This window comes from Haliotis rubra, unplaced genomic scaffold (assembly GCF_003918875.1).
Source record: "Haliotis rubra isolate DU_JTF1 unplaced genomic scaffold, ASM391887v1 Scf2218, whole genome shotgun sequence".
NCBI classification, from domain to species: domain Eukaryota; kingdom Metazoa; phylum Mollusca; class Gastropoda; order Lepetellida; family Haliotidae; genus Haliotis; species Haliotis rubra.
In genome coordinates, this window is record NW_025766246.1 from 25,978 (window position 1) to 51,178 (window position 25,201).

The 25,201-nt window shown below is 37.9% G+C and overlaps 1 long non-coding RNA gene across 2 annotated transcripts; it reads right to left on the reverse strand.

Moving 5' to 3' along the window:
• Window positions 1-23,842: 23,842 nt before the first annotated feature.
• LOC124277461 lies at window positions 23,843-24,883 on the reverse strand. 2 transcript variants are annotated; one of them, XR_006898826.1, is made up of 3 exons: window positions 24,771-24,883; window positions 24,516-24,551; window positions 23,843-24,274 (listed from the first exon to the last, which is right to left on the reverse strand). It is a non-coding gene; the product is annotated as an uncharacterized LOC124277461 (long non-coding RNA). The 2 variants fall into 2 exon arrangements; XR_006898825.1 differs by having other exon boundaries at window positions 24,516-24,585.
• Window positions 24,884-25,201: the final 318 nt, after the last annotated feature.

Sequence of the window (25,201 nt, forward strand, 5' to 3'; positions counted from 1 at the left end):
GGTAGTAGACGGTGCTGTGTATGTTTATGATGACGACATCGAGGATATTCGCAAGGTGGGAAATAGGCGTGGTTGGGTATCCCGGCGACCGGCGTCACCGCACCCACAAGAATAGGACAACGGCCGTGGCCTAGACTATTCATATGTGTCGCACCCACAAGAAACTGTTGATTCAACATTGGCTTTATGTTCATGGAATGTACCCTGGACTTAAATCAAAACTACCTGATGATGACTTTTGTGTCTTTTTTGATGAACTTTGACATTTTGGTCTGATTGAAACAATGACATTGGAGGCTGAGAACCTATTGTGTGATTATCTGCATAATTATCATTTCCATATATGTACTGCTAAACGTTATACAAACCGCGGTAGGTTTTCAGGTGGATTGGTTGTTTGCATTAAATATGGATATTGTCGTTTGTTTACTAGAGTGTATGAGCAGTGGGATAACTGTGTTTTCTTTCAGGTGAATATACCTCACAAACTGTTCAAGCTATTCCTTGGTTTTATATACATCCAGCCTGAAGGATCATCGTTATACCACCATCGGGAAGAAAATGGAATACAATCTTTTGAAGGAAAACTGCTACAGATAGTAAGTGATTATGGAGAAGAGTGTAAGTTCATATTATCTGGTGATTTCAATGCACGGACAGGTAATGATTTTGATTATATCATAAATGACAGTGTGGATCATCTACCTCTTGGTGATAACTACGGGTCAGATACATTCGACTTACCTAGGAACAACTGTGATAACGATGTGAATGTATACGGGAGATGTTTACTTGATGTCTGCAAGATATTTAACGTACACATAGTGAATGGTAGATCTATTGGAGATCGGACTGGTGAATTTACATTTATATCACACCAAGGAACAAGCACTGTAGATTATCTATTAGTCTCCACTGATCTGTTTGAGCATATAACTGACTTAAAGTATTGGCCCGTACGGAATCGGACAATCTGCCACTGTGTTCGTCGCTCATTGGGATTTTCCAGCCTCTTCTCTCTATGTCATCTGGTGATACATTGACACTTCTACCGTCTCCAAGATACCGATTACCTGATTGTGAGATACCTGGTTTTAAACAATTACTGAGGAGTAAGTTACGTGATTCCATTGAGGAAGAATTCTTCTCATTATTAGATTCAGACATCAACAGTGCAGTTCGTCTGTTAACTTCTGTGTTTACCGGTTGTGGTGAGGTACTCAGATTAAAATCTAACAGGTTTAAATCAAAATGTAATAGACACGCACCGTGGTTCGATCATGACTGTGAACGATTAAAGGCAGAGAAGTACAAACATTTGAATCTCTATCGAAGGTACAAATGTGATGTGAACTTAAGTAAATATCTGAATGCCAAGTCTGACTTCAAGAAGTGTTGCAACATGAAGAAACAGAAATATAATGAGAAGATAACGAGAGACATTGAAGATGTAGTAAAATGAAAGATTGTAAGAAATTCTGGGATACTATTAGACGCCTCCTGAGAGGTGGTGAAGGTGAGAGAGTAGGATAAAACCTAAAGTTTGGTTTGATTATTTCACGAAACTGTTGAATCCGGAAGAGGAGGATACTGATATCACTGAATTTGATCACGTTGTACACGACTTTGTAAATCATCATACATGTGAATTCTGCGAGGAAATACCTTTTAACACAGGCTTTCTGTCTGATGAGATTACAGCCACTGAAGTTATGGATTCTATCAAATGTCTAAAGAGTGGAAAAGCCCCTGGTGAGGACGGTATTCCACCGGAATTCCTGAAAGCCGACTTACCGCTGATAGTATCTTATCTCCTACCATTATTCAACAAAGTACTGGACACTGGAAACTTCCCGGAACCATGGGTTGTTGGGATGATTCTACCTCTACATAAATGTGGAAGCAAGAGGCGGAGCCGAATAATTATCGTGGGATTTCCCTCCTGAATGTAGTTGGTAAAGTGTTTTGCAACAATTCTGGAAAATAGATTTACGAACGTGGATTGAGGTAAATGATCTTATATCTGAGTCCCAAGCAGGATTTCGAGAAAGATACTCAACAATAGACAACATTTTCGTCCTCCAAGCACTATGTACAAAGTATCTGAGTAGGCCAGGGGACGATTTTATGCGGCTTTATTGACTTTAAAAGGCGTTTGACTTTATCCCAAGGAAGAAATTACTCTATCTTCTTCTACAACGTGGCTGTCATGGTAAACTATATAACACCATCAAGAACATGTACAGTCATGTTATATCTTGCGTCAAAGTGGATGGCCAGAAAACCCCTGCTTTCCCAACGTCATCTGGTGTTAGGCAAGGATGTATATTAAGTCCCTTATTGTTTATATTTTTCATCAACGAACTTGTGCGTGATATGTATTCTACTTGTGAACATGGAGTGTTTGTTTCCTCGTCTACTGAAGACACTATGCTACTATTGTTTGCTGACGACATTGTTACATTCTCGTATACTGTTGGACTACAGAGGCAGCTTAACTGTATAACTGAGTGGTATTGTGCTAAATGGGACTGGTGATTAACATGGACAAATCTAACATCGTCGTATTTAGGAAAGGTGGAATTGTTGCAAAGATTGAATCATGGACAGTATGTGGGAAACCTATAAAGATTGTAACCTATTACAAATACCTTGGTTTGCTATTCTCCTGCGTATTAAAATGGTCCAAAGCTTGCCAAACACTGGTGTCGCAGGCAGGAAAAGCTGTTTTACCTGTATATCAGCTATTTAGACAGTATAAGGACTTGCCATTCTCCACAGCGTGCAAATTGTTTGACACCAAGATATCTCCAATACTACTGTACTCATCTGAAATATGGGGTTCTGCTTACCAGGAATCTATCGAGAAATTTCATGCGTCTTACTTCAAGAGATTTTTAGGAGTTGGGAAGTTTGCCGCAAATAAAGCAATTCTTGGAGAAACTGGGCGTTACACCATGCATGTTTGTGGCCAGTGTAAAGTAGTTAAGTATTGGATTCGTCTTCTAAGTCAAGACCCTCGGAGATATCCACACAATTGTTATTTAATGTTGAAACAATTGGACGAGGATGGAAGACACACCTGGGCGTTTAGTGTACGAAGTTTGTTATTTATGACTGGATATTCCTATGTTTGGCTGGCTCAAGATGTTGGTGATCCGAAACATTTTCTTTACATTTTCAAGCAGCGCTTAATTGATATGTATTTACAAGACTGGCATTATTCAATCAATAATTCGTCTTTTCTTGAGCACTATAAACAAGTGAAGTTATCCCTTCTACAACCGGAAATGTACATATCGTCGCTAAGGGATAGAGACCTGAGAAGAGCTTTCTGTAAAATGAGAATATCACTCCACGATTTTGCTATAAACAGGAAAAGGTGTGAGAATGGTGTAAGTAACCTAGATACAATTTGTCCTCATTGTTATTCTGGTAGGGAAGATGAGCTTCATGTATTACTTTTTTGTAGTAAATATTCATCTCTAAGGACTAGATTTTTGCCAAACCATTCTGTCATTGCTATTCATAGTGTGATAAACTTGTTAAATAGTACAAATATGAACGTTATAAAATCTGTTGCATTATATCTTAAAAATGTTTTTAATATCAGGTCCCACACGTGACTCAGTTGTATTATGTCGTGTTGTTGTACAATAGGCCATGTGGCCAGAGTACTGAATAAACTACTTGAAAAAAAAAGAAAAAAGTAGTAAATATAGATATTCCATTCTTTAGCGGCGGGGGGACATTGCCATATCAGTGGCAAACACTTGTTATTTTTTTGTATTTGCGTTGATAGTTTTTATTATGATTCATACGTTATAGGCATTGTTGACAGTACTTTTATTTATTTGTGTTTCAATGACTGTATCAACAACTGTAAATAAAATAAAGTAAATATTTTGAATCTCTATGGCTTTCATTGCTTCTACTCATTTCAGTTGCCATTACTCATTATACATTCATTCTCTGGGATCTTTAAAAATTCCCCTTAGCTAAGCACATTTCTTTTATGGACAGCTTCTTGCTACTTTGTTATAACTAAATGTATTCTTTTTATGTAAACCTTGTTGTCATCTTTCCTGATTCTTAGTTCAAGGTGAATTTGAGCTAAGATAAAAATGGTACTGGCTAAGCAAAAATGTGTGCTTATCAAAAATACCTTAATTTGCTTCTTGGGAACTATGGGAATATACATCAGCAGTATAAAGAATCTCGAAAAATTGAGGTCATTAACCTACAAAAAGTAAACTAATGAATCAAGAACTTGTAGAAGGTGCTGACCTTAAAAAATGCAGGTCATATTGAGAGGAAATGGTAACCTTAAAAAAATGCAGGTCATATTGAGGAAATGGTGACCTTAAAATAGAATACAAGTCGTTGATGGAAATTTCCAGTGCTTGGTGTTGGAATTTCTTTGTCCCAGTATTCGGACATATCCCAGTGGGATGCAGAGTAAGTTGGCAATAAAATAGTTTTGTTGTTGTCTTCAATATGTGATTTAAAACATATATTTAAAACACTTTTTTACAAGTATTCAGTTAATCATTGGTAATGTTGTAAAACACACTTCTGATAAACAATAGGTTCATTTTTTCACTCAGCTCTGTTTTCATGTTGTTATTTCAGTGACTTTGATGAGAGCCTCCTTTTGGATGCGGAAGAGGGTATGACCACCTCTGTTGAGTAAGTAATATTATTTTGAAAAAAAGGGTATTAATACTAATGTATGTAATACATGATAAAACATCTAAAGTATTAACTTTAAATCGAAATTCTACCATGGCTACGTGAATATTTACCTACCTGGTAAATGGTATATTTAATTCCGTTTAGAATGGGAAATTTGCAAGATAGATCTAAGGGTCTGGCGAAACACCACATTTATGCCACTCATAGTCATACTCCATCATATCCCGTTGCATCGTTCAAAAAACAATTCTGCTCTCTGCCAGCTTCCTTGGTTGTCACTGTTATGTTCATCTACTTTGAAAAACGCTTGGACACAGTCCAGTCCCAAACGATGAAAACAAAGTTCCAAGGAATCACAAGTTAGTCGCATGTACACTAAGCAGCAGAACTGTGACTCTTTTGTCGCATGCCGGGGTGGAGGCAGTACGTGAAATCATGATCGGCCGGTCATAAAAATCAACAGTCTTTGATGAGTTACAGGTCGTACGTTGATCAGGAAAGGATCTATTCCTTCGATTCTGCAGGGTTCAGATTCAACAGTCAGTCAAGTATTGTCCACTGTCACTTCAAATTTCAACCTTCGCAAAATGTAAACACTGGCTCGTCCGCCATTTCAAACTGTTGCGTAACTGTCTACTTCGGAAGAAAATAAGCAGGTCAGACGATTCCATTATAGTGTGGCCAGGGGGTACAGTTTCACGGCACACAAAACAATAGGCTGGTTTTAGTCGTGGAGTTGGGATGGAAAAAAACCAAGATCCCGGGTATTACATAACTGCATTGAATAAACAGTAGTTTGATTTCTTTGGACAGAATATTGTTGTATGTTGTAATGTTAAAAAAATACGAACGGCACCTACCGCTCCCTTCACAGACGAGTTCAATTCGCCTCTCGTCCCATGCCGGATTACGCAGTGTCTTCCGCAGAGCGAGGAAGTTCGCTTTTTAAATGGGTCATGGTAGAATGGAGATAACCTTTAGTGTGTTTGAAAATCAGAGGCATGCTTTACTGGACTGATGGCGACTAAATATTTCAATTGAAACCTCACGCTACGCGTTCGGTTCCAATTGAAATTTAGTCGCCATCAATTCAGTAAAGCATGTCTCTGATTTTCAAACACACTAGGTTTATCTCCTAAATTGTATTTTTCGAGTTTAAATAAATGTTTTATCAGCATTTCCATCACGTCGGTTGTGTTGATATAGGGCCCGTAAGTAGGTCACGGCACTTCGCGAGAGATTACGTTGTTTAGTTCTTCCGGTGACAAACAACGTTTTTCGGCAATGGCGATAACACTGTTACATTGGGTATGCCGTGGATAATCATACTCGACACTGGCTGTGTGAATCATAAACCTATGCCATGTAACAGACTATGGACTGCTAAAGCACTAAGGCAATGTTGCATGAACAGCACGTGAATATTTGCCAAACAGATGCAGAGTTGTCACAGCGTCGTCTTCAGGCTGGCCCATTCATTAGTCGAGGTAAGTTTGTTACATGGATTTCTTTGTTTTCATTTAAAGGCTGGTATTGTTTAAGCATGGCACGCACAGTAAGGGTGGAGTTGACATGTGTGCAGATTAGTTAATCGTTTGATTGCATTTGATATCTTTCAGTGGGATTTTATTGTCCCCCGGAGAGGGGACCTAATAAAATATGACAGGCATGTATCCGGTATAATGCATGTGTACCCAAAAAACTGTGTTAATAAATAAAGTATCTTGCAGTTGGAATTATCCAGAAGATAACTTAATGTGCAAATGAAAATCCAGGTGTAATTCTAAAAATAAATGTAATGAATTAAATAATAATTTAATAGTGCGTAAACAATGATGATTATATCCACACTTTGATTGATACTCAATAGCTCTGAATAGGTGTCTCTCACAAATGTATATTCTGTAATATGAGCTTTGATTAATATATTATTACAACCCCATTTAGCATTTGGTTATGGTGCAGCATGTTCAGTTAAACATAACATCCACATGCTTAATTTATCAGTCAATATCTTGATGTCAACATTGTAAGGAACTGTTTTAGTGTTTTACATTTTATTAAGTATATCATACTTGGTCTAACGTGTGTTATGTATTTTTTCAGTTGGAACAGATGCACATCTTTAAGAGGAGAAAGAAGGAGGAATAGATTTCTTTATCACCACAATTACCATTGACATCAAGAGCAAACACAAACTGAAACAGATCTTCAGATTTCTTTTAACATCTGGCAGTGGTCAAGCAATATACATTGCAATGAAGAAACAGCAAGTCATTGAAATGTTGTATGTACAGTTATATAAACATATTAAAAGCCCCTAATAACATCATCCTTTCGGGAAACTTGTTGGAACAGGGAAATGCTTGTAAACCGCAATGTGTTTTTGGAAAGTCTTTGTGACATCTTGGGACTCTCAGATAATTCAGTGAGCAATTTAGATGAGTGACCATGAAAAAGAACATTTGTATTCCAGATGATACACTGTTACAGCATTTTTCAGGTTTAGCATCTGGGAAATGCAAAGAATGTTTGATATGTTATGAGTAATTATGTCTTTGGAATAAACCTGCAGAATAGTTCTAAAACTTGTTTTCATTGTTTTTTTAAGTGTGGATAAAGCAAGCACAAATTTAATGGTTTGGAAGATTTCTGCTTTTAGCCATGATATTGATTTGACAGTAAATATATACAACGATGGATGTGAGGAGATTAGATTTTCAGTGTATATAGCAAAGGTTTCTAAGCGAGAGAGTTGGGTTTTACACTACTCTTTAGCAATATTCCAGCAACATAATGCTTGGGAGAGCAGCAATGGGCTTCCACACTTTGCACACACATGTGGGGAATCAAACCCTGGCCTTCAGTGTGACGAAAGTGTCAACAGTTTAACCACTAGGTTACCCTACTACTCCAGTTTCCATGAAAAAACATGCTTTCAAATGGAAAAGTTAAATCCTACTCAATGGCATAGGCATGTGATTCTATTAAATGATGGAATTTTGCTTGAAATATGAAATCTTTTGTTTTATTTTCTATTGCAAGTATTTTACAACACTGGTTCATAGCACACAACCAGTACACATTATTATTCTTTCCATTATTTTCAAACATATTGGTCTAACTGTATAGTGGAAAATATGGAATGCCAGTTACCAACCTTTGGCCTCATATTACAGAATATTTGGAATATGTAAGTTACTAACATATATGAAAAACACTATATTACATGACAAGTAGTCATACTCATGTTGCTATCAGCCATTGTCTGCAGAATCTACAGTCATGACATAGTATATATGCACATTTAGTTTCCCATGCATTGATCAGCATATTTTACAATACAGGAAATGTCTTTGAGTGATTACTCCAAATTTTGAGTGTATTTGGTCTTGCATTTTTGCCAATTGTGACTTGAAGGTGCTGTGTGCTGCTTCATATTTTGCTTACAGCATAGCAGAACCCTCACCCCTGCATAACCAAGAACTAAGTAACACTCATGTACTTCTAGATCATAGTACATTGTACACTCCACTCCCAGTTGACATCCAGTACAAAGTGTGTAATAAATATTGTGCAACAACCAGTTTTGGCAAATCACTTCTATAATAATGTTTACATAATTCTGATAAATAATTGCTTCATGATGAATATTCATATGCCTGAGGGTTTTCTTTACATTTTTTCTTTTGAATATCTTGACAGTAGTAACCGGAATAATTGTAAACTATGCCATCAAGGTTATTTTTGTCGAAATTGTTGATTGATTTGTGACACTATGACTTCTTTGTGAATCTCAAAACGCCACTATAAATGGGAAAGTTCATATATTTATAAAAAAATTATAATGTTACAAGAACTGGCTATTTATACCAGGCATTGGGAAAGACAGTGGCCATTTTGCATTGTATCAAAAAATGCCCCATTAAAAATTTTGAAGTTTAATATTTGATACGTCGGGCAGTGGCCCATTCTAAATTCAGAAAAATGGCTAATAATCCTGAAAAATGTCGAAGGTCTCCATCCCAATCCCCTGTATTCAATATATCATTATTGGGGTATATATTTATAGCATGGTAAAGAAAACAATTTGACACATGCAGATCCTTGTCATTTATCCAAAGTATACCTTTATAATGCATTTACTCTTCATTACTCTGCAAAAACAACAAACAATTCTTATTTCCATGTATCTTTGAGTCATTCTGTCACCTTGAATCTGGCATAAAGTCATCCCTTGGACTTGGAAAGAGTAAAATTACTAAGCCTACCAACCAGTTTACTAAAGTGCATTTATATTAGTACCCTCAAGTATTTATATACACATGCATTTTACATTGCATAAAGCTGCAAATTGTCGTTGAGTTGAATATTTTAGGGGACTATTCCAATTAAAACTATTTTGTACATATCAATATTGATGATTTGTTAGAAACTATTTCCCAACAAAATATAAATATATTGGAATATGTACAAAATAGCATTTAATTTGGAGTAGTAACAAAATAGTGCTGAAAGCTAAGAACAAATGTATTTAGAAAATAAATAACAAATTAAATAAACAAAAATTATCTTCTAATTTAAATTACATACTTTTATTGAGTGGAAATGACAGAGCTACTGTGGGCTAAATATGAATAGAAATATCAACTTGATGTTGGTAACACATGGTTGTTTTATGAATTGTACTATATTAATTAATAGTTTTATTAATTCAATATAAATACATATTACTCAAATGCATTTTACGTTAACTATGCTCATTGATCTCGAAATATGTTTGTGACAAACACTCGTCCGCGATACTGAAAAGAAACACGTTTAGCGATAGAACTGCACTGGTTGTCAAAATTATATTATAGCTAAAGAAAGGTACTCATATGGTTTCGAATTGACTCATGGTTGTCGGTTGTCAGTAAGGAACCGATAATCCTTGAAGGAATAATAATTTTTCGATCTTATCGTCCCCAAATGATCCAATTATCACGACTGTCACCAGCTGTGACAGCCAAGCATGGTAGTACACTTGGTCCGGTCTAGTAAGGTCATATTAGGCGGTCGCGCAATTTGGCACCACAACTGGTTCTTGCGTATTCGCTTGTCACCGGAAATCTAGTAGCGGAAGTAGCGCCTCGCGAGACTTACGGGCCCTATTAGTCATGTTGGTGGTCAAGCTGAAGTAGTGCGGCAGTGTTCTATACGTGCGCAGTGAAGCGCAATGAAATCAAACGCATTTTTATTCCAAAAATTTCAAATTGCCTATGTGGAAAATTCGAAAGTCAGCGTCAAAATCCATGAAGTTGTTGTTATGATCCGCCATCATTGTGGTCAAACGGAAGTAGTTCTCACAATAAGATTTGTTAATGCGCGGTGAAGCGGCCTTACAATCAGATGAGCGTCAATCCACAATTGATGCCGTCTGATTTTTCTGAACAGCCAATCAGAATCTAGTATTTTCTTGATTCATGGTAGAATAAGCAGCAAGCACTCGTCACGCTTTGTCGCATGGCGGGGTGAAGCTGGTAAGTGAAATCATTATCGCCAGTCATAAAAATCAACAGTCTTTGATGAGTTACAGGTCGTAGGTTGATCAGGAAAAGGATCTCTTGTTCGATTCTTGCAGGGTTCAAGTTTCAACAGTCCGATCAAGTATTGTCCACTGTCACTTCAAATTTCAACCTTTCGCAAATCGCCAAACACCCGGCTCGTCCGCCATGTCAAACTGTTGCGTAACCGTCTACTCGGGAAGAAAATAAGTAGAGTCGAGACGATTCCATTATAGTGAGGGCCAGGGGAGATTTACAGATTTCACGGCATAACACAAAACAATAGGCTGATTTTAGTCGTGCGGAGTTAGGATGGAAAAAAACCAAGATCTCGAATTATTACATAACCGTACTGAATAAAACAGTAGTTTGATTTCTTTGGACAGAATATTGTTATATTTGTAACGTTAAAAAATACGAAGACGGCAATCGCATCAGTTCCTCTCACAGACAGAGTTCAATTCCGCCTCTACCGTCCCATGCCGGATTACGAAGCGTCTTCCGCAAGAGCGAGGAAGCCCGCTTTTTAAATGGGTCATGGTAGAATGGAGATAACCCTTTTGCGGTTGAAGTCAAGGAGACATGCTTTTATTGAATTGATGGCGATTCAACATTTCAATTGAAACCCCACGCCACGCGTTCGGTTCCAATTAGAGAATTTAGTCGCCATCAATTCAGTAGCATATGTTCCTGATTTTCAAACACACTAGGTTTCATTCCTAAATTGTATTTTTTCGAGTTTAAATAAATGTTTTATCAGCATTTCCATCACGTCGGTTGTGTTGATATTAGTCATGTTGGTGGTCAAGCTGAAGTAGTGCGGCAGTGTTCTATACGTGCGCAGTGAAGCGCAATGAAATCAAACGCATTTTTATTCCAAAAATTTCCAATTGCCTATGTGGAAAATTCGAAAGTCAGCGTCAAAATCCATGAAGTTGTTGTTATGATCCGCCATCATTGTGGTCAAACGGAAGTAGTTCTCACAATAAGATTTGTTAATGCGCGGTGAAGCGGTCTTACAATCAGATGAGCGTCAATCCACAATTGATGCCGTCTGATTTTTCTGAACAGCCAATCAGAATCTAGTATTTTCTTGATTCATGGTAGAATAAGCAGCAGCACTGTCACGCTTTTGTCGCATGGCGGGGTGGAAGCAGTAAGTGAAATCATTATCGGCCAGTCATAAAAATCAACAGTCTTTGATGAGTTACAGGTCGTAGGTTGATCAGGAAAGGATCTCTTGTTCGATTCTGCAGGGTTCAGATTCAACAGTCAGTCAAGTATTGTCCACTGTCACTTCAAATTTCAACCTTTCGCAAAATGTAAACACTGGCTCGTCCGCCATGTCAAACTGTTGCGTAACTGTCTACTTCGAAGAAAATAAGTAGGTCAGACGATTCCATTATAGTGAGGCCAGGGGGGGGTACAGTTTCACGGCACACAAAACAATAGGCTGATTTTAGTCGTGTGGAGTTGGGATGAAAAAACCACAAGATCCCGGGTATTACATAATTGCATTGAATAAACAGTAGTTTGATTTCTTTGGACAGAATATTGTTATGTGGTAATGTTAAAAAAATACGAACGGCATCTACCGCTCCCTTCACAGACGAGTTCAATTCGCCTCTCGTCCCATGCCGGATTACGCAGTGTCTTCCGCAGAGCGAGGAAGTTCGATTTTAAATGGGTCATGGTAGAATGGAGATAACCCTAGTGTGTTTGAAAATCAGAGACATGCTTTACTGAATTGATGGCGACTAAATTTCAATTGGAACCGAACGCGTAGTCGCCATCAATTCAGTAAAGCATGTCTCTGATTTTCAAACACACTAGGTTTATCTCCTAACTATTAATAATTGTTTTGGGTGTGATTATGACCTTCAATCAATAATTGTTTTGGGTGTGATTATGACCTTCAATCACTTTGTATTAATTTGTAAATATTGTCCTCATTTCAGTCCCGAGGGACCAGTGAACAAAGTATTTATCTTACCGAACACCTTAATGTTAATATTGAATTGTTTGAACCATGGGTACAATTTTTTTTGTAGCCATCGCTAGATTTTGTTGACAAGAAAAACAGATTTAGAGTTATCTCCCTTCCATCGATTAGCATTCGCAAAAGATCGGTACTTTCCGTACATCATACGGGATTCAATGTTATTCTAGATAAAGAATTACTACCACGAAGTACCAAATGAGTTGCCATTGACAGCAGGGTACTTTGAAATGTTACTCGCTTGTAAATGGGGTACATTGAAAATAATAGAAGAGGGCTCAGCCAATCAGAAAGCGACATTTATGTGTGAGGTAAGATAAATTTATGTTTTTGTAGATAGTGTTAGTTTTCATAGATAGTTTTGTATATTGTAGATATTTTTTACATATTGTCATCTTTGTAAAGTTTGTTACTTTTGTTTATGTGTATGTCTTTTTTTCTCCTTTTTTTTGTAAATATGTAAAATAAGGAAGTCCAAGGGTGGGCAAATGATTCAATCATTGTGGAGTAAAGTCATACCTAACCTGTTTCTTCACATGAATGGGTTTCTTGTTCCAACCCATCAAAACATCTAGACGTGTGGGGATTAATGCTGTTGGATGGACACCTATTGAAAATATGATTTGGGGAATGGGTCCCCAGTCCACTATATAACCCTATTTGTGCTACACCACATCAACTGTATCATCGACCAGCGAAGTCTGTCTTAGAGAAAGGATCTTAGCATTTAATAAAACAATCACCACTTTTCATTCTCTTTTTTCTTCTCTGTTCTAGCAGATCATCCTCCTTTTCAGCTTCAGGAAAGGACAAGGTATGATAAGGGTGGTTTTTGGCCCACAAACAGAATTGGCTGAACACATGTTATTTGTTTAGAGACAAGATGGCTTTGCATAAAAAAGCTATTTTTTAAATGATCTGAGGCCATAATTTCAATGTAGAGGGGCCAAAAATGGGTTTTATCAGTTCCCATGAAAAAATAACAAGAAATCTGAAATATCAGTGTGCCATAATGACTTATATACAACTATCAGTTTATTTACATACAAACAGTATCAGTTTTGCAACAGGTATTCATGATGAAGAAACATGTCAACATCAATCACAAGGTTTTAACTTCAAGGGGCCCAATTAGGGTTGCAATACATTGTGGACAGTAGTTCAATTACTTGCCAATTGATTACAAAAAAGCTCATTATTCACAACTTTCTTTGCAAACATAAACATTTTACAACATGTACTTATGATAACCAATCATGTCCCACGAAAAATCACAGGGGGCCCATTTTAGGTCTAATTACATTTTGGGCACAGCTTGATTTTAACAAGTAAGTGTTAAAAGTCAGTATTTACAACATTCTTGCAAATATATACAGTAAACATCTCATTCTCAACATGTTATTACAATAACCAACCATGCTTCCCTAAATATCACAGGTCTTGACCTCAAAGGGGGCCATTTTGGGTGAAATTACATTCTTGTCACAGCTTGATTTTAACACTGTGTAAGTGTTAAAAGTCAGTATTTACAACATTCTTGCAAATATATACAGTAGACATCTCATTCTCAACATGTTGTTATAATAACCAATCATGTTGCACTAGAAAGCACAGGTCTTGACCTCAAAGGGGCCTATTTCAGGTGAAATTACATTCTTGGCACAGCTTGATTTTGACACCAAGTAAGTGTTAAAAGTCAGTATTCAAAAATCTTCAAAACGTAATTATTCACAACTCATTCACTGCAAAGATATATAAAACATCCACTTTCACTCTTCATCCACATGGTCATCAATCTCTGAATCAGTTACTGAATCACTGTCAAGAACTGCAGCATTCAACCGTGTATCACTAGAGTTGCTGGAAACTGGCATATTGTCTTAGTGTCTGCCATACCCAGATCTTCTCACAACTGAAAAACAGATGACTTTATATCAAAAGAAAATTCTGTTTTAAAACTTTGATATTATAAATCTATTCAAGGGTTACATGACTTTTTTATTTTCAAATGTCAGTAGTCTGGCCTTGAAGGCTTATGCAGATTTAATGACCACTGAGACATCAGTATTTCTGAAATTCTGTCACATTAAATTAGAAAATTGAAGAAAAAAATATTGGTTATTTTTTAGCACTCATATTATGCTTACCTTCCACCTAAAGTTTTAAGTTGTTATCTTCATGAAATGACACTCCTGAAATCAGTCCAAGCAATATTCTCTTATCTGAAAAGAAATATTTGAAATCATAAAAGAATTATCATTATGTTCAAGAAATTGGTGCTTTCTTATTTTTCTAATGCTAAACATGTCAATAGTATAGTTATATAGGGAAGGGAATTGTCCTCCAAAAGCATAATCAATTGTTGAGGCCACTTTTTGATCAATTATAGAAGAAGATAAAAACAACTGTTAGAGCACATGAAAACAAAGGTAATCAGTCCTCAGTTTTAATATGACAATTGAAACCAATAGTCATTGATTCTGTGAACATATTTTAAGAAGAAAGAGTGAAGCGCCTTTAATTGATTATGTGATTTGGTTATGGAGTAATTGACTGGCAGCCCACAAAATATATCCATAAACTAATTATTTGTTTGATCAGTGCACCACTAATTAACAGCTCTGGACAGTTTGTAAATATTTACTTAAAGAAATTACCATACTAACATTTTGAAACAATGCTTACCTTCTACAGGTTCTTTATTGTGTGGGAACAAAGTGGAAAAGTCAGTGTCTTCAGGCTTAAACAAGATTTACATGATGTTAATTAAAGTTTGTTTGAACAGTGTAACTTACATTACCAAACTGAAGAATTTTTTTTTACAAAATTTGTATTTCATGTGCACAAGTTTTGTCAGCCAATTTACAATGTTTAACTTAACTTTTGAAGAAAAAAAAGAAGAAAAGAAAAAAAACATTAGGATTTGAACCTGAATGTCTGATAACAGAAAAAAGTAAAAGGCCATCACTGTAACCACTAGGCTACAGATTCTACTGTTACTATTTGTCACTTTAAGCTTATATATTACACTTTGCAACAATGTGTCACTTGACGTCTGCTTCTTGCTTTTCATAATCCCGCTGTGGACCTTGATACAATGTTCTTATTCTAATAATATTAAATGTAGCCTGATATATCCTAGAAAACATCAAGGTACATTATTTTTGTTAAAATGTGTATGTTTATACACAGTTACATCCAGTGGAATGCCAGAGTTATTTGACAGTGACAGGTGACACAGAGGGCTTTGCTAAACAGATGATAGAACAAATATGATAAAATTGTAGCATAATTACAAAGATTCTCACCTTTAGAATGCTGCCTGATCATATTTTGAAAAAATCTTCTGATGTCTTCTTATTTTTTTCCAGCAGTGATCAACAGGGTCTCCAAAAACTACCCTTGTTTACCTCAAAGTAATCAGCCTTGAGAGTCCCTTTACTTACATTGAAATTTGTTAATAAACATGTTTGATAAGTTCATTTTAGTGCTCTAAAACATTCAAAATAGTAAGGAATCATGATATAGTTGTGTAAATGTGACGAATAGTTTTCAGAGATATTACTTTACGCCAATGTTTATTTTTGAGATGTTGTATGGGGCAATTTCATACAACAGAAAAAATGTACTTTTTTAAACATTTTGATATGAGCAAAAGCTGCTGACCCACCACAATTTTTTAGGAGTGCATTCTAATTTACTACTCTTCATGTGTGGTGGAAAAATTGGGATGGGTCAAGCTTTTGCTCACACTATCACTATTGAAAATATGAACAGGAAAATGCAGGTTTTTCGAAGATATTGTAAAATAGGTTAACTTTGAGGTCTTCAAAGAGGAAAAAAACAGCACTAAAACGTATAAAAAAAACATATGGAGGTAATTTCAACAATTTATTTAGCATTTTTTATGCTAAAATTATCATGTTGTAGAACTTGGAATATCATGAAATTTTGTGGGCCAAAAAGGGCCTTTATCATACCTTGTCCTTTAGAGATTTTGGAGTAGTGAGTGAAGTGAGTTTAGTTTTACCACACACTCAGCAATATTCCAGCTATATGGCGGTGGTCTGTAAATAATCAACCGCCTCCATGGTGTAGTGGTTAGAGCGTCCGCCCGGAGAGCGGAAGGTCGCTGGTTCGATCCCCGACCGCGTCATACCAAAAGACGTTTGGTCCCTGCCTGGCGCTCGGCATTAATGGGTACAACAAGGACTGGTCAGCTCAGAGTCAGTATAATGTGTCTGAGTGGGGTATTCATGCTTAACTGCGGCATGGTATCTCAGTGGGCTAGCACTATAAAACCAGCTTAAGTCTGGGCTAGTACAAGCAGCCTCACATACAGATACACACGCATGCACGTCGTCATATGAGCGAAATATTCTCAAGCACGACGTTAAACCAAATTTCACCTCACCTCACCTCACCTGTAAATAGTCGCGTCTGTACAAGACAATCCCATTATCATCACCATTAGCATCGATCTATGCAATTGGGATACAATGACAAGCATCAACCAAGTCAGCAAGCTTCAACACTGGATCCCGTTGTCGCCTCAAGCATGGGTTGCTAAAGACCGATTCTAACCCGTATCTTCTGGGGTTGGTCCTGGATGACGAGACTGTTTCTTCTACCAGCAAACAACGGAAGGACAGAACAGCTTAAGTCTGGGCTAGTACAAGCAGCCGCACCTACACATACACACGCATGCACATCATATGAGCGAAATATTCTCAAGCACGACGTTAAACCCAATTTCACCCCACCTTACCTCAAGAAGTGGTATGCCTACGAGACATGCATCACTTTCCTCCAAGGTTAAATTGACATTCTGTGGTATAACGGGAATACTGTACGAAGCAATATACACCCATTTCTAACGCCCTCTATCAGGGATGGTGGGAATAAGGGTCCAACTGGTCATGATCCCGGGTTCAGTTCCTTATTTAATGTAATGCCAAATAATTACAGGTACAGATCTGGGTTAGAATTGGTCTTCAGCAACCCCTTCTTGTCCAAACAGGTGGCTCATGGATCAGTGATCAGCCTCCTGACTTCATCGACACATGTCAATCGATTTTGTGTAGATTGATGTCAGTGACTGGATTGTCTGGTCCAGACTCGATTATTTACAGACCACCGCCATAAAGCTGGAATATGGCCGAGTGTGGTGTAAAACAACAAACAAACGTCTTCCATGCTGGACTGACTGACTGACTGAGTTTGGTTTTACGCGCTTTTAGCAATATTCCAGCAATATCAATGGGCGAGGGGACACCAGAAATGGGCTTCACTCATTGTACCCATGTGGGGATTGAACCCAGGTCTTCGTGGACGAAGCTAGCAGCTTTAACCACTAGACTACCCCCTACCGCTTCCCCTTCCATGCTGGAATATTGCTAAAGGCAGTGAGAAAGGTTCTGGTTAATTTGTTGTCATCTTTGCCAATCAACATCTCATTCCACCTGAATAGTTAGACAAAACTAAAATTTCATGAAATATATGGGCACAATTTTAAGTCCATTTCTGGGTTCAGATAATTGATGACTAACCTTCAGTCAGTTCATCAGTTGGACAAAACTATTTCATGAAATATTTTATTCTGATAATAGACAAATAACCCTATCTGAAACCTTTAGTACCAGATGACATCTTCAGATAGTATCTCCGTCAACAAATACATCAACTTCCAGAACATCACATCCCTGCCCTGCCTCACGACACATCATGTGAGGGGGTTCTGATGAAGCCTGTAGTAACAGGCCAATACAGGACAGCATTCTGCACAGTACTACACAATGAATCAATGACATATGTAGGCTTTGTTAGCAAAGATAATATTGCATTAATTTAAAACCACTTTCAAAACATCACAAGGGACTTTGTGACTTTCCTTGTAGCCAATCTTACTGCTCAACTCAAGCATCTAGGTAAAAAAAATGTTATATTCTCAAAAAAACGTCTGTACTACAAGCTCTCCTCAGAGTTACCCATATAAATCACAACACACATTCAAAACAGGATACATGACGGTAAAACGGATCGGATGTACATTTTGATAGCTTAGTTCAAGGTATGTCTTGAACACGAAGTAAATACAAGTGATTACGATTGTGGTATCTCAAGTTGCAACTCAGGTCCCAATATTCACTCCTTACATATAAGACTTGGGGTAATAATATTCTTGATGGCTAATTATAGACCTGATCCAGGTAGCCTGTCACAACCAATAAGAACTCTGCTAAAATATGTAAAACGTGCTTCATTTCAAAACAAGTGTCAGTTTCAGAACGATCTCCTGTAATGGTATCATTATTACTTACCAGTTACTTCAATAATAGCACAATTCTTTCCAACCTTTATCCCTAACTTCATCATGACATTCCCTAAAGAGCCAGGTCAGCGGGGTAGCCTATTGCTTGTCATGTCATGTGTGAATTCCATTTTTGACGTTTATAACCACGATATACTGCTAAAAGCGTTACAAACTCATTTACTCACCCTAAAGGGTGGCTTGGTTATTGATGACCATGCAGCTCCCAGAATAACTTGCATATGGGTTCTTCGCCTTCCTAATCAGTATCACAGCTTGCTCTGGGCCATTTTAAGTGGTCACCTATTGTCAGAACACATTTTTATCAAGAAATAAAAGGTAACCCCAAGTCTTACCCAAGATGAAGCCTGCAGCATACAGTTAGATATACCCTGGGGTCTGAGGCTTATACAACTCGTATACAGTATACAATACCACACTGACTGCATACAACACAACCAGATTACTAGGATCAAAATACAGTGAAATAATCTTCAAACAAACTCATTTTAGTTTACAAAAACTTGATTCCATTAATACCCTATCTCTCAACCGCACTCAAAAGCTATTGTCCAAATAAAATATTTGTAACGACTTGATGCTAAAATACGAACCTTAGTAATCACCTGGCGCCGATTTCTCGAAACAAACTTAAGTCTGAGTTTTGACTTAAATTTGAGAAAATGCATTTCCCAGAATGAACTAAAATCGAAAGTAAACTCAAACAGAGTAGACAGTTTGAGTTTGGTGGATAGATTACTTAAGTTGCTTGGGCTCTTTTATTTAAAAAATGCAGTTGAGTTTAAAATTCAGCTGTTTCAAATTGTCAAACTCAGTTTGAAATTTGAGTAAAAACTTAAGTTAGTTTCGAGAAATCGGGGCCAGGTCCGTTATCACCTGTCATTATTACTCAATATTAAAGTTAATATATACAACCATACCTCACACGATGACAATAGGTTGGATCCTTTTCAGCTTCATTTTATACTAAATATTGCATTATCTGATTGGCTGTAGGTTCCATGTTTACAGCATAAGTTAGCACCACAAGATTATGCACTTTATAAGTGCAACAGAAATTGCAGCATTCAGCAGTGTCTCTTATGAAAAGAAAATGTATTACCGTCATTACTAACAACATTGCTTGTTTTTCTTGTACACTCTTTGACATGTATAATCTTCATTATTCATTCACAACTGCTGGCCACAAAATTACAAAATTGTTGCAGTCAACTTCATCACAACCTGTAAGTTAAAGACTGACTGACTGACTATGGTTTTACGCCGTCTTTAGCAATATTCCAGCAATATCACGGCGGGGGACACCAGAAATGGGCTTCACACATTGTACCCATGTGGGGAATCGAACCCAGGCCTTCTGCGTGACGATAGTGAACTTTTACCATTAGGCTACCCCACCGCCCCTGTAAGTTAAAAAAAAAGGTTCTAGGTCATCTATTGGCTCCCAAATTGTCTTAAGTTTCTGATTTCCGTAAACATCAAGATAAACCCAATAAGGATAATGGCCTGTCTGTACTCCTTTGGGATGTAAACAAGGGCAGGTAAGTCTTAAAAAGATTTAATGGTATTAACATGGCATCTAGATAATAGATTGTTTATCATATTCAACAGTTCTAATGATGTGATGAAGACACACAAGGTATTGAGGCATAGTTAACTGTTGTTGGTATTGGGAACATAAATACTGTTTAATATAAACCTGATCACATTAGCTTTTGAGTACTATGAAATCTATAAAATGTTCCAAATTCTGATTTTATAACGTTTGGCATAAATATATGTTTGAAGAAAAGCTCAGTCTAAGTAAACTTAGGCTGAGTATTATTCGTTACACTGCTATACTGAGTCTAACAAAACCTAGTAGAAGGTCGCGTCAGCTAACCTCTTGGACTGACTAATTAGAACACAGCTTACCAAATCGCGAAAGTTAACATTCGCACATACCATTTGAACCTTTACCTCAAAAACTCAAACGATTACAAAAGCTATTTTCTGCACGATCGCTTCCGAGTGATACACGCAATGAGTAAACAGTTGCTGAAAACAGTGTTTTTTTGTCAATATTCAAGGATTATGTCATCTTGCGAAAATATAAGGAAATAGTAACCATGTCATTAGAAACCCCTAAGCGTATATACTGCAGGTCAAATATCTGTGTTTTATGCGTATTTTCGTTTGTGGATAGATCAGTGTCAGCGACCAGGAAAGAGAAAATCCAAAAACCGTTTTGTAAGTCCCGACGAACCTTAACAAGTAGTCGTTGTCTGATTGGTTAAATCCATTCGCCGTCCCGCGTTTGAGTGGAGGGTCATAGCTCGCTCAAAGGTTAGCTGACGCGACCTTCTACTAGGTTTTGTTAGACTCAGTATAGCAGTGTAACGAATAATACTGAGCCTAAGTTTACTTAGACTGAAGAAAAGCTAGAAACATTTCTGAGTACTGCAGTGACGCTCTCCCAGAGTCCCAGTTGTTGCCACTGACTACCTGGATGCCTGCCATCTACAGCAGTATGCTTTACTACCATGCAAATACGTGAATTCTTGATGACTCAGAAAAACTGGAAACAAAAAGAGTTGGGGAGAGGGGCCTTGGCACAACAACAAAAAATACCTGCAGATTGGCAGATTCAGAGGAGAAACAAAAATATCATCGAAATGTTTTGGAATGTCATGGTAGATCAGGCAGATACACATTCAGGCAGATACACATTAAGACATTACAACACTAGACAACCAAGTCACAGGCTACATCCCTCCATTTAAACAAGTAATATCTGCTGTTATTAACTCTCAGAATTCTTCCTCTACATGCTAGTTATATAGGACAGCATTCTCTTGGGTAAAATATACATAATAATGTAACCATTGTAATATAATGTAGTATACACTGTTAAAGTGCCATGACCATTCACTTGAATGGAGTCTGGTACATTATGTATGGACTTATTATAACATAAATTGATTAGTATATTGAACCTCTACATATGTAACACTGCAACACATTAGTGGTTGTTGTGTATAGGGGTCCCACGAGACACCGACCTCATGGATCAATGCTTCGACATGATGTGATGCCTATGTCAATATTTAAATTCTCTTTGTTTTCAGCAGCCAACATTTTGTTATCAGCTAGTTCATGGATGACTGGTTCATTGGACTCAGTCTCACAGTATTGTACAGCAGATTTAACATGTTGCTGTGTGGCAGGTGGTACGGGTGAAGATTATTCCACTTGCATTGTGACATGCATGTGTGTGGATGCTTGTGCTAGTCGAGACTAATGCCGATTTTACAGTGCCAGTCCACAGACAAACAATACCATAGTTTAACATGCAAACAGTCCTTTTTTAATCCCGAGCACCAAGTGAGTGAGTGAGTTTGGTTTTATGCCGCTTTTGGCAATATTCCAGCAACATCACGGTGGGGGACACATGTGTGAAATGGATTTCACACATTGTACCCATGTGGGGAATCAAACCCAGGTCTTCGCGTAATGAGCGAACACTTTAACCACTAGGCTACCCCACCGCCTCCTGAGTACCAAGCGAATTAACAGCCTACTATCTTTTAAAATATTTTGGTATGACACCCGGGGATTGAACCACCGACGGCCTGCTCTCCAGGCAAGGGCTCTATCCACTACACCAAGCACACAGGATTGACAAATTGGATAGGTGTTTTTTATTTTGCATTGTCTGACGTAATTGTGAATCGTGACACCCCTGTTAGTCTGTACAATCTGAATATTATCAAATGCGATAATGGATGTACTTAAACAAAATTCTGGACTAAATATGGTATGTTACTGATTAAAATTGGATGACACAACAAAGTTTCTGTACAAAAATACATTTAAGAAGGCACTCCAGGAAGCAGGCATGTTGGAATTCAAAATGAAATACTGAAACATCACAGGATCTAATTCATGTCTTGTTGACAACAGAACATTGATTAGCAGCATATAACTATGTCCTGATTGGATTTGTCTTCTAGAGTAGGGAATTGACCATCTAATAGTCTGGGGGACTGAATCATTTAATACATTCAACTGTGTATGGACCAACAACACAGTTTGAGGACATTTGAACAACTTACTTTGTGTAAAAAGTGAGGAAATTTTGTCCAGTATTTCTAGAACGAGATCACCCAATGTTAGTTCCTATAGGACAATACGATTACATTCATATGTAATCTTAAGATCAGTTTAACCTTAAGCTGTAAAGGTTTACGGTAAGACAATGAACTACTGTTTAGCCAGACATTATGCAATTACTTTTACCCTTACAGAGGCGGAAACAACAAATGACCAAAAATAGACACTTAGTGTTTACACAGTAACTTTGAGGCAGAGGATGGTCCAAACTATTGTGTGACTGAATCATAACCATTCCCATAAGGATGTGTCACACACATTAAATAAACATAAACTGCATGTGTCATACACCAATACGTACACTGTGTGTGCTGAGAGATTTCTCAGAGGGGTCCAGGACAGAAGGACCACGTGGAGCACCATTATTCAACATTTTCCTTCAGAGCTCCAGATTCCTTAACACTATAATCAGCCATGGACAGTTTGTGCTGCCTCTTCTGGCTCATGCACTGTACAAAATATTAGTAACTGATCCTCCTCCATATCTTCAGGGCTCCCATTTTGGTAAAACTACCTTCAGCTTATGTCTTGGTTTACCGCAATGCAAGGGTTAGTGTAGGTTTACTCAAAGTCCTGGAGATATAGAGAATTACATGATATACTGATGGAAGTAAGGAACACATGAAAGTACAAGTGTTCCTTTATTTATTCCCAGAGTTTTACCCAAAGTGCACAAAATAAGCAAAGAAAAGGATTTAGGAACACTTGTATTCTCATGTGCTACCTTATTAGTTTCCATCAGTATATAATCAGTGATTGGTATATTTTCCCATGAATTCTGTGATCTAATATTTTACAATTATATTAGTTTAATTTGTGGACAGTAATAAAATGAGTACAAGAGAAACAAATGTAATATATCAGATTCAAAGCCTGCTGTTATTGCAAGCTTTCATAGAAGCTGTGTTTGTATTAAAGCACAGTGTACCATGTAAACATTTAATATACTGTCTACTGTGAATTACAGAACTGGATCTACTTATGTACAGCTGTCAATGGCGGAGACATGATGCCTGGTATACTAAGTAGCTCTTCATGCTGAACACAGGTGCTGTTGCCAGGCAACCACGCTGATCTGACTAAGGTGCCAGTTGTGCATGTAGGATGAGGGACAGATATTGGCAACTATTTGCAGTAATTAGCTGTCCTACACAAACAGCAGAAGCCATAACTAGGATAATACAACAGTGACAACTACCCTTCATTTGTCAGTACTTCTATCTGATTTGATTTTGACAGTTCTCGTAACGAAGTTGAAAATATGTTTTGTGAGTAGTGATTGTCTTGCATGTAACCTGTGCCCTGTACAGAGCATGTTTTGTCTGTCCTGACTGTCTCTGTTATAGTGTCAATGCCCTGTGTAGTGCCTGTCTCTGGTATAGTGTCTGTGCCCTGTGTAGTGCCTATCTCTGTTATAGTGTCTGTGCCCTGTGTAGTGCCTATCTCTGTTATAGTGTCTGTGCCCTGTGTAGTGCCTGGCTCTGGTATAGTGTCTGTACCCTGTGTGTGTAGTGCCTGTCTCTGGTATAGCGTCTGTGCCCTGTGTAGTGCCTGTCTCTGGTATAGTGTGTGTAGTGCCTGTCTCTGGTATAGTGTAGTGCCCTGTGTAGTGCCTGTGTCTTCTATAGTGTCTGTGCCCTGTGTAGTGCCTGTCTCTGGTATAGTGTCTGTGCCCTGTGTAGCTCTGTCTCTGGTATAGCGTCTGTGCCCTGTGTAGCGTCTGTCTCCTGTATAGTGTCTGTGCCCTGTGTAGTGCCTGTCTCTGGTATAGTGTCTGTGCCCTGTGTAGCACCTGTCTCTGGTATAGTGTCTGTGCCCTGTGTAGTGCCTATCTCTGGTATAGTCTGTGCCCTGTGTAGTGCCTGTCTCTGGTATAGTGTCTGTAGGGTCCCCTGTGTAGCTATCTCTGGTATATCTCTGGTATAGTGTCTGTGCCCTGTGTAGTGCCTATCTCTGGTATAGTGTCTGTGCCCTGTGTGTAGTGCCTTTACTCTCTGTGCCCTGTGTAGTGCTCTATCTCTGGTAGAGTCTGTGCCCTGTGTAGCACCTATCTCTGGTATAGTGTCTGTGCCCTGTGTAGTGCCTGTCTCTGGTATAGTGTCTGTGCCCTGTGTAGCCCTATCTCTGGTATAGCCGCCTGTGCCCTGTGTAGCTGTCTCTGTCTCTGTGTAGTGTGGTATAGTGTCTGTGCCCTGTGTAGTGCCTGTCTCTGGTATAGTGTCTGTGCCCTGTGTAGCACCTGTCTCTGGTATAGTGTCTGTGTAGTGCCTGCCCTGTGTAGTGCTATCTCTGTCTCTGGTATAGTGTCTGTGCCCTGTGTAGTGCCTATCTCTGGTATAGTGTCTGTGATCATGAGTGTCAGATATTAATGGGGGAAACTTTTTTCATCATGATAGTCACAAGCAGTTGACAAAAGCAAAGAAACAAAATGTTGCAAAACAAAACACTGCATTGTTTGTATTAAAACAATTTGAATAA